Source organism: Symphalangus syndactylus, chromosome 19, assembly GCF_028878055.3.
Source record: "Symphalangus syndactylus isolate Jambi chromosome 19, NHGRI_mSymSyn1-v2.1_pri, whole genome shotgun sequence".
Taxonomy (NCBI): Eukaryota; Metazoa; Chordata; class Mammalia; order Primates; family Hylobatidae; genus Symphalangus; species Symphalangus syndactylus.
Genome location: NC_072434.2, coordinates 56,265,422 through 56,282,399, shown reverse-complemented (window position 1 = coordinate 56,282,399; position 16,978 = coordinate 56,265,422).

The following is a 16,978-nucleotide window of genomic DNA, read 5'->3' as shown; positions in this document are numbered from 1 at the left end:
ATCTCAGAAGATATAAAAAGAATTAGCCTCATTCCCCAAGGAGAGATTGAGAGAGGGACTGGCAAGAAGCTTCCAGAATTCCTTGGAAAGTCCCTGAAATAGCTCATATGGCCACCTCTCTCAAGCAGAGCAGGATAAGTGTGGCAATTTGGGGCTGTCCTGAAGTGATTCTCGGCTTGCTTAGAAGCTGAGCAATATTTTCTGCCCACCTGCCTGTAGCAAGCCTACTCCCAGGTCATCACCCCCAATTTCATCATCCTTTTCCATGCTCCCATACCAGGAAGAGTCAGGGCTTCATGAACCCCTTGAAAACATTCAGCTCTGGGGCCATGAGTCATAGTAGAGGCTACACTAGACTAACCCCCAAAAAGAAAAGCACTAATAAAAGGAAACTCCCAAAAAGAAAGGACAGTCACTAATTGGTCATTGTCCTAGTATATGCCAGGTGCATATTCAATAATCAAAATAACCCATAGTGCAGTACATTCTTTTACAAAATAAGAAAAAATAACAATGAAAAGGATAATAAAGGCAATAAGAATAGTGATAACAGTAACCAACATTTGCGGAGCTCTTTCTTTGTGCCAGTGTGCCGGTCTTTTTGCATGCATTAGGCTGATCCTTAAAACAACCAGATAAAATATTTACTATTACTGTGCCCATTTCACCAATAACACCCTGGAAGCTCGGAGAGGTTGAGTAACATATCATACAGCAGGTAGCTTGCAGATTGAGAATATGAACCTGGGTCCGTTTGACCTGAAAACTTTGGCTCCTCGTCATTAAACTGTGAGGCCTCCTGGAGAAACTGGGTTCACAAGTATTACCTTCATTGAAGCATTTATCCTCTCTGAACCTCAGTTTCCTTATCTGTAAAATGGAGTTGTGTGGGGAACAAGGAAGACGCTAGATCCAGTCAAGTATTTGGTCCGTCATTCCACAACCACTGGGACTCCTTTGGGTTATCAGGCACAGAGCTGGGTTCTGGGGTTCAGGGGTTAAATGAGAATCTCCACTGACAAGTACAACAGGCACAGATGTGACTGATCAGAATGCAGCATGCCGAGTGCCATCAGAGCATGCGTGCACTCCCGGAAGCACCAAATAAATGTTCTTAGTTATGACAGACCTTAAATAATTATTATTATCATTGCTAATCATTGAAACATTAAAGGCATATTCCCTTCTGAGTCTCACTTCCTGGGGTTCTCCCACTAGCTCCCACATTTCCCAGATGGACGCCTGGGTCAACTTGCGACACATTGGACTTTTGTTTTTAACCTTCCAGGACCTTACGGTCCGGAAAATCCCAAAGGTGACTCAGAGACTTTCAGGGAAAGTGATCAAAGCTGAGGCCCCTAAGGGCACTGGATTCTATACTCTGCAGCTTCCTCTATCCCAGAGCAGGAGAACGGGCTGGAGCTGAATCCCACCAGCCTCCTCATACCTTGGGGCAGCTGGAGGAGAGGCTGCCCAACCCTCAGGAGAGGGCAGCCAGCTAGGGGGTCTCACTTCCCAGGTTCCATGTGTCCCTCAGCTGTGTTAATTGTGGGTCTCTGGGCAAGTCCCTCCAAGCTTTAGGGTCCCTGTCTGAAAAGTGGGAATAGAATTTCTGCCTTCTGTCCCCCACAAGGCTGCTATAAAAACTAAATGAGAAAGAGTATTGTGCTATGATATACCTATTAGATATAATTCATTCATTCTCTATTCATCGAGCACACACTTTGTCACAAACTGACTACAATACCTAATATTCTCCATGTAGTAATCCTATATGTAAAACTAAGTGTTTTATGTATATAAGCTAATTTAATCCTCACAATACTATAGGTAGATACTATCTGTATCCCCATTTTACAGATAAGGTAACAGTTCATATAGACGCTAAGGATCTTGTTTGGGCTACACAAACACAGCTGATGAGTGACAAAGCAGGTAGCCTCGCTCTGGAGTCTGTGCTCTTCACCTCTCCCTTCTCTAAGGGTGAGACATGGTTCCTGTCCTGCCCACAGGGGGTTACAGTCTGGTAGGAAAGACAGAGTAAGCAGACAATCATAGTATATACAGTACATGTTGTGATGGGGAGTGCAGGGGATCAGAGCCAGAGAAGGGGCTCACACCCAGCCCAGGGGGATTAAGGAAGACTTCTTGGAGGAAGTCAATACAGAGAAATGAAGTCATCCTGGGCAAAGCACCAGTTGCGGGAGAGCTCTGGGCTGAGAAAGAGGCTGTTGCCTTTGAATAGTGGAAAGAAGTTGGAACACTGGGTGCAAGGGCAAAGATAGGCAGAGGCAGATCCTGCGGGACCTTGTAAGCTGTTGTCAGTCAAGGACCCAGCAGCAATGAGATGGCATGCTCACCTGAGTGGTTTAAGAAAAGTTTAGCAAAGGAACTTTGCACAAACTGTGGGCAGGGAAGATGAGAAGTAATAATGGATGCTGCACTACTCCTGGGCTAGTAGCCATTACCACCCCAAAGCCTGGAGGGGCAAGAGGAGGAAGCAGCATAGGGAACACCATGGCAGGAACTGTGGCCTCCAGGTAGAGGGAAGACCGGGCAAGAGGGAGATGAAAGGTAAACACTCTGAGTGCTCTCCTCCTGCTCTCCCGTCTCTTGCTGGGCTTCACTGGCTGAATCCAACGGAAAATGCAAATGTGTGTGGGTCCAGGAATGCACTCCATACAAGTCAGTCTTGGGGCACACAGCAGGGTGGGCAAGGGAGGGCAATGGACCTCTGCCAGCAGTCAGAAGATACCCTTACTCAGAGGCTTATTTTTTATCCCAAGGACGGGGGGAGCCATCATAGTGATGCTATCAAATCTCTACTGTTTTTTTTTTTTCTTTTTTTTCTTTTTTTGAAACAGAGTCTTGCTCTGCTGTCCAGGTTGGAGTGCAGTAGCGCAATCTCGGCTCACTGCAACTTCTGCCTCCCAGGTTCAAGCGATTCTCCTGCCTCAGCCTCCCAAGTAGCTGGGACTACAGGTGTGTGCCACCATACCCAGCTAATTTTTGTATTTTTAGTAGAGACAGGGTTTTGCCATGTTGGCCAGGCTGGTCTTGAACTCCTGGCCTCAAGTGATCTGCCTGCCTCAGCCTCCCAAAATGCTGGGATTATAGGCATGAGCCACTGTGCCTGGCCTCCATTTTAGAAGGATGACTCTGATGACAGCAAGAGTGAAGGCAGGGGACCAGGGAAGAGGCTGGTACAGGTGTCCAGTTGGGAGAAGGTGTGGGCCTGAGCCACAGCAGGGAAATTTAAGCTAAAGATACTTGGACATATCATTGGGTAAGTCCTTACCAAACCTCAAGAAACTGCAAACCATTCCTCTTTCTCCTTCCCCACTGTCACTGTAACACACCCTTATATACACACACACACATATTACCACCACCAGCAACAACCACCCCCCGCTCTTTGGCCTGCCCTGGTGCTGTCACAGGCCACAGCCTCCTGTCTTCTGATTCTGATTCCACTCACACTTCAGCATCCTCATCGTAGCCGACACTGTGCCACTATTCCATTCACACTATCTGCAGATCACAGACCTGGATACTATGTTCTCATCTGACAAATGAGTGACAAGAAGGACAGAAAAATCCACAGACTCATTAAAGGCTCCCACAACAAGTGAGTGTAACATAGCCAGGACGTGAACCCATGTCTCACCCAAAGCACATCCTACTCTGACTGTATGCAGAGGGAACCACCTCTTCCTTCCTTCCTTTCTTTCACTTTTCCCTCTTCCCTGCCATGAGACAGTGTGTCTTAGACTTTGACCCCACAGAGTTTTCCTTAGCAAGATGCCTCCTCCCTGTACAGTCCTCAACGGACAGAGTTGGTTGGGTACAAAGTCCTCTTCCCCCTGCCATAGAAAGCCTGGTGCATGGCTGAAGCCTCGCAGGCTGGCCATCCCTACAGCAGAAGTGCTGCTCCTCCCATCCTCCTGCACAGAGGGCATTGCCTGCTCTGGAATGGGTGAGCCTTCATAATGTGTTATGGCAATTTAGTCACATAATGGCTTGTACTTGGAGAGCATTTACTTTATGCCAGGCATTATTTTAAGTGCTTTACATTTAATTGTTACAAAACCACATGTGGTGAGTCTATTCCCATTCTACAGATGAGAAAACTAAGGTGCAGAGAGTTAAAATAAATCACCCAAGGACACAAAGACAGTAAGCAGCAGGGCTGGATCAGAATTCAGGCAGGGTGGCTCCAGCATCTGTTGCCTTAACCTCCTCATATGCTTTTTGTCTGAACTGGAAAGCCCCAAAGCACATTCAATACTACCCCTCATTTTGAAAACAAAGAAAATGAGGCCCAGGGAGAAGAAGTGAGTGACTTGCCCGGGTCAGTGACAGAGCCTGGAATATAGCCCCTGACTCCCAGGCCAGTGCTCATCTCATCTCCTGACACTGCACTTCCCCAGGACTCTCTCCCCAAACTCTGCATGTCCTTGGCTGCAAACAGGCTGAGTTTCTCACTAACAGCTCAATTATACTGGAGTGAGCACTCCCCTCCAGGAAGCCAGTTTACGGGACATTAAAATCTCTTACTAATGACCTATACTCCTCACATCCAAACTGGAGCCTGGCCATGTACTCCAAGCAACTCCTTGCAGGAGTCACAAAGCTTTTGGCTGGGGAATAACCAAAGCCAAGTATTTCCAGAGGCAGGAAAACCCCTAGGGTCCCATTCCTCAGCAGCTCCTCAGCCCACAAGGAGGTTGTTCTAATGTCAATGGAAGATACTTTCTTTTTTCTCTGAAACCTTCAGAGATGATAACCTGGTGAGCCTGGGGCCACTATCACCTCCTCATCACCCCACCCCATATTTATTCTACAGATGAAAAACTTTAGGATGGGAAATGTCTCTGTTCAAACCCCTTGTTGAACCAATAGGGAAACTGAGGCCAGCAAGAAGACTGGGCCATGCTCCAAGGCACACAGTAGGGCCAGCAATCGTCAGAGGCAGGGCTGGAACCCAGATCTGTCCACTCTGAATTCTAATCATTTCTACCACCCCTCACAGGGCCCTCCCAGCACCTTGTTTGTCTAGAGTACATAGTTCTTTTAAAAGTGTTTTGTATAATTCTTAAAATCCTGAAGAGTTGTAGACAGGCTTTGTAGAAATACAGAAAAACAGTTTGGGGAATAATTTGTCTCTTTCTTCCCTGCTTAATTTTTTGATCTCAGGATGACAAGGCCAGTGACCAATCTGTCCTCTTTCTTTCCCCCTGGGAGCTCAAAGGAGGTAAATCTAGGGCATATCAGTGAGTTCGGTGAACTGATGTTTGTGAAGTGCTTCAGCTGACACAGTGTTTTCATGTGACATTTTCAACAGCCCTGTGAGGTAAACACATGCCTGTTGCAAGGGAGGCCATGTGGCCTGCCGCGTGGCCACTAGACATTGGAGTGAGGTCAACCTGCAGCTGGATCCCAGCCTCAACACACACAAGCTGTGTGAGCTCAAAGTTACTCATCTTCTCTACTTTCCTCATTTATAAAATGGGCATTATACACACCTTGCAGAGACATTAGGCAGACTGAATAAGAGGTGAGGCATCTGGGACTTTGCAGCACTCAGTAAATGTTAGCAGACATTATCTCTGTACTGTCCTCTACCAGGGAGTGCATTACAAAAATAGTAGTTAACTCCTGGGGTTTGTTATCCCAATACAGGCAGAAAGTATAAATTAGCATCAGAAAGGCTGTGATAGACTCCAGATAACAAAGCCATAGTGGGAGCTAGTATGCTCAGGACTGGCTCGGTACTCTGGTTAATCTAATCAGAGTGAAGCCAGGTCTTGTGTGGAAGCTAAAGGGAAGATGCAGTATTTTTTTCCTCTAGATATAAACCTGGAGAATGCAGGCCTGGAGCTGCTGGCCCATCCTGGTGCTATGTGGAAACTGAGACTGAAGCCAACATGGAAGAAAGGAGTCCTGAGAGAGGAAGAGATCATGTGAGATCCCTCCAGCCAGTCCCAGCCCAGGATCTTGAAACTGTATGAACTGACACATTCTTTTGCAGAGCAGGGGTGTGCCTTGTCTATCACTTGCTTGTGAAAGAGTTCCACTCGCTTCAAGGGTTGGTGAAGGAGCCAAAGAGATACTAGCCTGCTGGTTGATGAGGGTTGGTGAGCAGTGAGAATGAGGTGCACAGGACTTTTCAGAAGGGCTGTGGAAATGTTCTATTTCTTCAACTGGATAGTGGGCATACCAAATTTCTTTTTTTTTTTTTTTTTTTTTTTTTTTTTTTGAGACGGAGTCTCACTCTGTCGCCCAGGCTGGAGTGCAGTGGTGCCATCTCACCTCACTGCAAGCTCCGCCTCCCGGGTTCACGCCATTCGAAACCAGCCTCAGCACCCTCCCCGAGTAGCTGGGACTACAGGCACCCACCACCACGCCCAGCTAATTTTTTGTATTTTTAGTAGAGACAGGGTTTCACCGTGTTAGCCAGGATGGTCTCGATCTCCTGACCTCGTGATCTGCCCGCCTCAGCCTCCCAAAGTACTGGGATTACAGGTGTGAGCTACTGCACCCGGCCTTAAGGCATACCACATTTCTTATGCTATTCTTCATGCTTTGAATGTATAACACATATATATGTAATTACATAAATATGTAATTCTACCTAAGAAGTATAGCTTGGAACAACTTTTCTAGAGACAATTTGGCAATACCTATCCATTTAAAATGCACAAATCTTTTAGCCTTAAAATTCCTCTTCTTATCCTAAGAGAATATTAAATTGTGCACAAAGATTTCTATACCACAGTATTTATAATTTCCAAATAAATTTTGAGTTTTGTCAATAAAGAATTGAGTAAATTTTGATAAATCCTTGCAATGGACTATTATGAATATTATGTTATTAAAAAGAATACGGTAGTTTTTTATGCATTGACAGTGGAAAATATCTATATTACAAATTTAATTTAAGAGGGATGGAGGACTGTGTATCATTTAGAGATTGTATCCAAGTACTGCAGTGACATAAAATCACAGAGGATTATTCTCCAGTGATAAGGAAGGCCTGAGGAAGGGCAATCAGGGCCAGCATGGCTATTCCATTAAGTTATCATGATTCATGTGCCTTTCCCTGGGTGTCCAGTGTGTGGTTCCCTCCTCAGGGTCACTTCATGGCTTAAGACGATTGCTTCAGGCTGGGTGCAGTGGCTCAGCCTATAATCCCAGCATTTTGGGAGGCCGAGGTGGGCAGATCACCTAAGTTCGGGAGTTCGAGACCAGCCTGACCAACATGGAGAAACCCCATCTCTACTAAAAACACAAAATTAGTCGGGTGTGGTGGTGCATGCCTGTAATCACAGCTAGTCGGGAGGCTGAGGCAGGAGAATCACTTGAACCTGGGGGGCGTAGGTTGCAGTGAGCCGAGATTGCGCTACTGTACTCCAGCTTGGATAAGAGCAAAACTCCATCAGAAAAAAAGAAAAAGATGAGTGCTTCACATCTGTTCTGTAGTCCAGAAGAAAGAGGGCAGAAAAAAGCATAAAAAGACACACCTCTCATCCAAGTCAATGACTCTTAAGCTACCTCTATGGTGCCCCACGAGATGTCTTCTGTTCTGTCAATGGCCAGAAATTCACCACATGGACACATCTAGCTGGAGGGGAGGCTAGGACATGTTGTCTTTATTTTAGGCGGCAATGTATTCAGCTAAAAGTCAAGACCGCACTAAGTGTGTGTGTGTGTGTGTGTCGAATACAATGCAACATATATGCTTATATGAGTATAGAATAAAATCTAAAAGCATATACACATAAAAGATGGTTATATCTAGGAAGTCAAATTAGAGGGTATTCTTTCACTTTCTACTTCATAGCACAGTGAGTTCATAAATTATTTTTGGCCAGGCACAGTAGCTTATGCCTGTAATCCCAGCACTCTGGGAGGCTGAGGCAGGGGGATCACTTGAGGTGAGGAGTTCGAGACCAGCCTGGCCAATATAGTGAAACCCCGTCTCTATGAAAAATACAAAAATTGGCCAAGGGTGTCTGTACACCTGTAATCCCAGCTCCTCAGGAGGCTGAGGCAGGGGAATCACTTGAACCCAGGAGGCAGAAGTTGCAGTAAGCTGAGATTGCGCTACTGCACTCCAGTCTGGACTACAGAGCAAGACTCTGACTAAAAAAAAAAAAAAATTCAACCAACTTTTATTATTTTTAGAACCAGGAAAAAAAAGTAAAGCTATCTCAATTTTGAAGAAAAAAGAGATTATGGTGTTAAAAAAAAAAAAAAAAAAAAAACCAAAAGTCCTATAATGTAAGCCAGAGTGCATTATGTAATTAGCAATAATATTTTATGCCAGGGTTTGAGTATATAAATACAGAATCATTCAATTATTAAATATGCTTCAAGTCTTCAGAGTGTGGTAGACATTAAATAAGGAAAAGACCAAATGCAACCAACATGAAAACCTCTTTTCTAATCTAAAGAAATTAGAGTCCATTGGCAATACTCTTATCATGATTCACTGAGGACTTTTTTTAATAAACATGTGGTCTCTCCATGAAGATTCATTCAATGACATTAATTGAGTATCCATCTGGCCAAGTAATTTATTAGGCCCTTTCTATATTTTCTCATTTAACTCTGGAAAAAAAAAAAACGCTATTGGGCAGATACTATCGCCCCATATTATAGATGAGGAAACCAAGGTTCAGAGTGGAGAAATTAGTCACTCAGCCAAGTTCAGCTCGACCCTAGATGTATCTGACTTCAAAGCCCACAGGGGATGCTTTTCAACTGAATCAGCCCCAGCCCCTCCTCTGGAAGCCAAGGCTGATAAATGATAAATAATCCTCACCCGAGTTTCCATGTCTCATACCTTAGGAGCCTCAGAGTCTGAGTCTTTCTAAAATTAGGTCAATCGCTTCCTTCCTTACCTCGAGCCAGTTTTAAATTTAGGCTCTCGTATCCATCTTCCCTGCTCTGCACTCCATGTTTCCTCTGCACTCCACGGTCCATCAGATCCCGTAGTATTTTTCCTATTGCCTTTTAAACTTCCTTTGGGTGTCTGATTTGTTACTCATTTTGGACCCACTATACTGGGAACGTGTTCATGGTTCTCCATCCCTGTCAGCTCTGACGCAAGTCAGGAAAAGCCTCCCAGGTTTTAGTCATCCCTGCTCTGGGATGTCATGCAGCCCCTAGAAGGTGACCTCTAGTTAATTTCCTGGAGGCAGCAGGTATGATGGAGTGAGGCTGGGCTTTGGACTCAAACAGATTTGGATTTGAATCTTAGCTGTGTCATATTTCTGAGTCTTAGTGTCCTTGTTTCTAAAATGCAGGTGAGAATACATCTTTTCCAGGCCAAACATGAGCACTATTGAGATAATCTAAATATATTTATAACCCGGAACCTGAGAATTATTTAATAACTTTTAATCGCTTTTATTATTTAGCTTCTTTCTGGTTTTCTTGACTGGAAAAGCCCCAAATGTTTACCTTGTGGCTAGTGAACATTCACGTCAATTATAATCATGCCTACAACTACCTAGCATGATAGTTAAACGCACAAGCTCTTAGCATAGACTGCCTGAGTTGGAATCTCAGCTCCACCACTTAGTAACCATGTGATTTTAGGCTTTTACTTAAACCCTCCAAACTTGTTTTGTCAACTGCAAAAGGAGTTTTATGATGCGCCGACCTCATGGGTGAGCAATCGGAATAATGCCTTGCCCATTATAATCACTCCATTGGTGTGAGCTATTATTATGACTGCTACCATGCATTGAGCTCTTTTAAATGCCAGGCCCTATGTTAAATTCTCATGCATTCTCCCATTTTCACAATGGGTTATATTATTCCCACCTTTGAGCAGGGGAAACTGATTCACAGTGGGAAGGTGACTCGCCTCAAATCCCACAGCTAATAGGAGGAAGAGGCTGGACTCATGTCAGGCTGTGTCAACACCAGAGCCCCTTTTTCACTCCACCATTAGGTTATCTCTCCCGACTTCCAGCTCATTCTCCGAGGAGCCCCCTTGGCTCCTTCACAACTTCCTATCCTGATATCCAGGGACATTTCCACATTAATCTTGGTTTCCTTTGCTATTTTTGTTGTTACCTTGCCCATGCTGTATCACAAGGGTTGATTAGTCAGAAATTGTGTGTCAGTGGTTATGACCCTAAAGGAAACATTCCAGAACTCCCACCAACCCTTTCCTGATCTCAGCTCATGAATAATAGACTCTTTATCAGCGGGCAGAATACAACTTATTGTTGGAGTATAAAGGAACAGCGACCAGGTTAGAAGGCCTCTGTACAAGATGTGTGCCTCAAGGACCTGCTGAGTAAGCTGGTGAACACGTGGCTTTTGGAAAACAGGATGATGCCAGCCCAAATTGCTGACAGGTCAGTCCCGCTTGCTGTGAACTGAGTCTTCTAGGAGCAGGGATGCATTGCCCCAGAGAGAGTCATGCATTCGCCTAACAACGAGTAAAAATGAAAATTGTAGCAGCTACCATCTGAGTGCTTCCCATGTGCTAAGGAGGCACTACATACACCTCCAGGTGTCAGCCCTCACTACTCCCTGTCTTGCTCTTTATGAGCCAGGAATCCCAAACAACCCAGAGCCCTCTACAGGCTCCATGCCTTGCCTCCGTGCCTTTGTCCATTCATTCCTCCATTCAACAGACATATTTACTGTGTGTCACTTATGGGTTGAATTGTGTCCCTCCAGCATTCATAAGCTGGAGTCTTAACACCTGATATCTCAGAGTGTGATCTTATTTGGAAATACAGCCATTGCAGGTGTAATAAAATGTAATATGCTGGGCCCCTAATTCCATATGAATTGTGACTTTATAAGAAGGGAATATTTGAACATAGACACACACTCACAGGTGGAATGTCAATGTGAAGATGAAGGCAGAGAGTGGAGTAATGTGACTATAAGCCAAGGAACACTGAAGGAACCACTAGAAGCTAGGAGGGAGGCAAGGAACAGAGTCTCCCTCATGGCCCCTAGAAGAAACCAGCCCTGCCCACACCTTGATCTTGGACTTCTAGTTTCCAGAACCGTGACAGTTAATATTGAGTGTCAACTTGATGGAACTGAAGGATGCAAAGTATTGTTCCTGGGTGTGTCTGTTAGGGTGATGCCAAAGGAGATTAACATTTGAGTCAGTGGACTGGGAGAGGCAGACCCACCCTCAGTCTGGGTGGGCACCATCTAATCAGCTACCAGCAAGGCTAAAATAAAGCAGGCAGAAGAATGTGGAATGGGCAGACTCGCTGAGTCTCCCAGGCTTCATCTTTCTCCCATGCTGAATGCTTTCTGCCCTTGAACATCAGACTCCAAGTTCTTCAGCTTTTAGACTCTTGGACCTACACCAGTGGTTTGCCAGGGGCTCTTGGACCTTTGGCCACAGACTGAAGACTGCACAGTAGGCTTCCCTACTTTGAAGTTTTGGGACTCGGACTGGCTTCTTTGCTCCTCAGCTTGCAGATGGCCTGTTGTGGGACTTCAACTTGTGATCTTGTGAGTCAATTCTCCTTAATGAACTCCCTTTCGCATATACATCTATCCTATTAGTTCTGTCCCACTAGAGAACCCTGACTAATACAAGAACTATGAAACAACAAATTTCTGCTGTTTAAGCCACACAGTCTATAGCACCTTATTACGTCAGCCCTAACAAACCAATACACTGTCAGATCCTAAGTGACAGGGATATCGCACTAAACAAGACAGATAAGGTCCCTGTCCACATAGAGCTTACGTTTCAACAGGGAAGACAGACTATAAGTACACAAAGTGTATATAGTATGATTTCAGTGATAAAAAGGACACTAAAGCAAAGTAAAAGGATGGAGTGTGACAAGGGTGCAAAGAGAAAATGCCTATAAGGAGATGACATTTTGAGCAGAGGCCTGAAAGAAGTCAGAGGCAAGCCATGTGAAGTTATGGAAGAAGAACATTCTATGCCAGCCCTTTTCCTGAACAGTGGTTCACCTTTCCTATGTCCTGCCAAGCCCCACACCTGGCCGACTCATCCTTCAGGTCTCAGCTCAGTAGCTACCAAAAAAAAAAAAAAAGAAAAAGAAAGAATGAATAAGACCTACTATTTGATAGCACAATAGGGTGACTATAGTCAATAATAACTTAATTATACACTTTTAAATAACTTAAGAGTGTAATTGGATTGTTTGTAACTCAAAGGATAAATGCTTGAGGGGATGGATACCCCATTCTCCATGGTGTTCTTATTTCACATTGCATGTGTGTATCAGAACATCTAGTATACCCCATAAATATACACACCTCCTACATACCCACAAAAATTTTAAATTATAATTAAAAAGTCTCAGCTCAGGTGCCATCTCCTGTAAGGAGCCTTTGACGACATCCCCCAGGCCCCCAGGCTAATCTAAATGCTACTCTCCCTTGGGATCTCCCATACCTCCAATGGAGGTGTTTCCCTGAATTCTCATGTTCTTTTATAACTTTTTGGTTGGTTTTGTATCTCCGTGCCTGGATTGTGCTTTCCTAGAGGACAGGATCATGTCTTAATTTTGTATCCCCAGAACTCAGCATAGAAACAAGGGTAAAGAACAAGGTTCAACACAAATCTATGGGTGGATGGATAGATAGATAGATAGATAGATAGATAGATAGATAGACAGACAGACAGATAGATAAGACTGACAGATGGACAGATGGATGGAAGAAGAGGCAGGTGGAATTATGTTATTTATTACTCACTACAGCCTTATAGGATAGTTACTATTAGACTCATGGTACAGATGAGGAGATCTAGGTCCCCATGAAGATGGGTCCTGGTTAATTACAAACTGCCCAAGTTCTAGGCCTCTAGGCACAGTTCAACTGCCAAAAACTGGTGAAGCAGATGTCTGGGTAAAGTCACCAGTTAGGTGCAAGTTCCTTGGAAGTACATAGCTTTTTACAGGTTAAACCTTGACATTTCCATTTGATCGTCACAACAGCCTACAATGTATACACACAGGATAATTGTCCTCATTTGAAAAATCAGAAAATCTAGATTTAGAGAGGCAAAATGAATTTCCCAGGGTCTCAAAGCAGTCACATAGAGCAAGAACTCCTGACCTACTGCTTTTTCCATTCATGGTGGTGCCTTCTCAACTAACTGACCCCTAGAACTGTGTCTTAGATGCTCAGGACCGAGAGGACCTTCAACTCCATCTAGTCTGACCTCCACAGACCAGGAAGAGGTGTCTCAGGATTTCAATAGCTCCAAAGAAATACCAGAGATGCTGTTCTGCCCCAAAACACCAGAAAACACCTGCCCTTTAAAACAAAATAAAGAGGCAAAAAGAGAAAGAAAAGGAAACCAATATCTAGACATAGCCCTAAAATCCATTTTTCCCTGATAGCTGCACTTTATTCTTCAAAGCCCCTTTTCCTTTAAGAACATAAGCTCTTCTGGAGGATTGAGTTGGAGGAGGACAGAGTGATGATAAATCTACCAACAACCCCAGCCCCTTCTATCAGTCGTTTAATGAGAAACACGTGGAAGTGGAGGGGAATGAAGGCATCAATGGGCAGAGTTGAAGACGTTCCTCCGCCTTCTGGTGTAGAGGGGGATTTGTTGTGTAACCCAAACATCCCAGCATTCCTAGCGGCAAGAGGCAGAGAGCAGGAGGCCCAGCACAGCCGGCCTGCAAAGTTACCAAAGGCTCCTCTCAGTCTGACAGTCCCTGTGACTTCGATCCTGGCTGTCCTCATTGCTTAATAGTCTATGGTCCGCTGTAGCTTTTGTGCCCACTTCAAGGGTATGGACTCAACCCCCAGAGGACAAGGTCAGATCCAGGAGCTGCAGTCAGCCCCATTCCCTGTGTGAAAAATATCTTTCAAGCTTACAAAGCATTTTGGGGTATAATATCTCAAAACTGGTTTAAACCACACTGATTCTCACCTGTCATTCAGCTAGAAAAAAACCTCACTATCTTTATTCTACCTCTGTGTCATTCCTACATTCAAATGATGAGCAAAGGCAGCTGACTCTACTTGAGAAATGTCTTCCCAGTATCACTCGCCAATATCACACCCTGTAATCTCCCTGGAGCACCTGCCCTAGTTCAGGCCTATCCTTGCTCTCTGGGCCTTCTAATTGCAGCCAGCCCTGCTCCCCTTGCCAACCTTCCTTACGTGTTATCTTGATCTTCCTGCAACAATTAACCTGGTCAAATCAGTCCCTGCTCAAATTGTTGGATCACTATTTCCAGTGGGATACATCCAAACTCTTTATCAGGGAACACGAGGCCCTACATCATTCAATCTCCTCTCCTCATCCCCAGCCACTTATGTGTTTCATTTTTCTCTCCTGCAGCTCTGACTTGCTTGTAATTAAAAGCAAGTCAGAGCTGCAGGAGAGAAACAATTTATCACCCCCATTCATTGCCTCATGTTATTCCCTTTCCCTGGAATGCCTCCCTTTCCTCACCATCTCACCCTCCCTGTTGCCCTGCCAAACTTCTACTCATCCTTTGAGGATCAGCACAGGCATCACCTCCTAGGGAAAGCTTTGCTCGACCTCTGTCACCCCACCCCACCCACCATGGTTGGTGTAGGTGTCTTTTCCCATGGTCCTCTTATTGCTGCACTGTGCACCGAGAGTGACAGCCACCTGTTCATGTGCATTTGTTCCCATTTGACTGTGAGCTCCTCAAGGGTCAAGACTCTGTTTCACTCATCTCTATATCACCTGCTGCTAGCCACAGCCCTGGCAAAAGAAAGAATTAAATAAATATTGAATAAGCGAGTGAATAAATGGTTGATAGACTTGGTGTAACGTATGAGGCAAAGTGTAGAGTCTAGGATAACTCGAGGTTTGAGGATACAGTGAATAGCTGGATATATGAGTGCTTTTCCTTCTTTCTTTCTTCTTCTTCTTCTTCTTTTTTTTTTTTTTTTTTTTTTTGAGATGGAGTCCCGCTTTGTTGCCCAGGCTGGAGTACAATGGCATGATCTCACTCTCTGCAACCTCCGTCTTCCGGGTTCCACTGATTCTCCTGCCTCGGCCTCCTGAGTAGCTGGGATTGCAGGCACCTGCCACCACGCTAAGCTAATTTATTTGTATTTTTATTTTTAGTAGAGACGAGGTTTCACCATGTTGGCCAGAGTGGTCTCAAACTCCTGACCGCAGGTGATCCACCCGCTTCGGCCTCCCAATGTGCTGGGATTACAGGCATGAGCCACCGTGCCCAGCCATGAATACTTTCCATAAGCATGGGAAGTAGAGAATGCATGAACGTTTAGGGAGCAGATGGCCACTACTATCAGGTAGAGATGTCCACTAGCTGGATCCATGTACACATCTGGAGTTCAGGATAGAGCTCACCTGGATGAGATATGTTATTTGGGGTATCGCTGCAGTGGAAAAATTCCTAAAGAGGAGTCTAGAGTGAGAAAAACCATGGCGGGAACCCTGAGGAACACCGGTATTAAAGAGTGGGCAGAGAAAGACAATCTCGTACAAACAACAGAGGGGGAGCACGGAGAGAGGTAGGAGCTGCTCCATTGAGGGGAGTGCACTCCAAACCAAGGGAGGAGTGCATTCCAAGAAGTGACCAGTGTTTCCAAATGCAGCAGTCATGGCCACCCTTCTTCAGTGATGGGCAAGACCTCATCCTCTCACACTGTGGGTTCCAGCCTGTCTGCATGGTTTAGGGTTCCCTGAACAGGCCACACCATTCACCCTCCCATACCTTTGCTTAGTCATTCCCTCTGACAGTAAGTTCCACACCCACACACCCCCAAACTGCCATCATCCATCAAATACCATTTGAGCTTTTCCTCTAGGAAATCCTTCCTAACCTGCCCCTGCCCAGTGGTGAGTTGACCACCCCCTCCTCTAGACCTCCACTTTTCTATGAACTTGGCTCTTACGCATCACCTGTAATAATAGAGCTTTGTTTTCATGCCTATTTTCTCCACAAATTTGAGTTCTCTGGGGGCACAGCTTACCTTATTTGTCTAGACAATGCCAAGACCAGACACAGGGTCTGCCATAAAGTCAGAAGTCTATATATTTTACTGAGAGAGAAAGAAAGAATAAAAGACTCTGCATATCAACCTCGCTCAGAGAACAAATCAATAGAAGTGTGCAACTGAAAATCGGATTAATTGCCCATCTCCTCTGTTGGTTTTTGGTTGACTGAGGTTCCTTGGAAATGCCTGGGTTAATATTATACAAGATGCGTTAAGTGGCTTTTGCCCTGGCCTCTATGAGTTCCTGAATGTAGTTGCAAATGAACTCATCTGGGTGGGAGGGAGCACCTTTGGGGGTTATATAGAAACATCCGCTTGTGTTGAAGCTGCCAAACTGCCTTTCCCTTGCCCCCACTGCAGCAAGCATGTCTCATAAATGTTAAATAATCATAATGACCATGCTCAAGGGGGTGTCAGTGGTCATAAAAGCTAGTTTTTATGGACGCTTCCCTGCGTCTCCTGGTGGGTGGTTAGAAATTGAGCAGGACTGATGGCCAGAGGTCTCCATACAGGCTGCATCTGAGAGACCTATAAGCTTGGGTGGCAAGAAGGAGCTCCAATCACAGGCTAGGACACTCAACTATTGATTGATAGAGGAAGGCCACCCACACCGTGCCTTCTGGAATCCATTGGTGAGTCACCGGCCAAGGGATTATGTGTTCAATATGGGCCATTGGGCCTGATACCAAGGCATTTCCTGCTTACAGCTTAGGGGAGATGTCCTTAATGAGGGTGATGACCTGTAGGTCCAAGAAATAACCAGATGAGAGGGAAACCCTAGTCTTATTTACACCTCATGGGATGTGGCTTCCTAGGCCTTTTCTGTTTGATTCTATATTTTCCAGGACCTCACTTTATATTCATTCCATCACTTATCTGTTGTGTCTATTAATTCCCAGGCCATTAATTAAGCACCTGGACAGGATGCCAGAAGTAAAAAGATAGATAAGACCTGGTTAACATCTTTATTGGGTCAACGTCA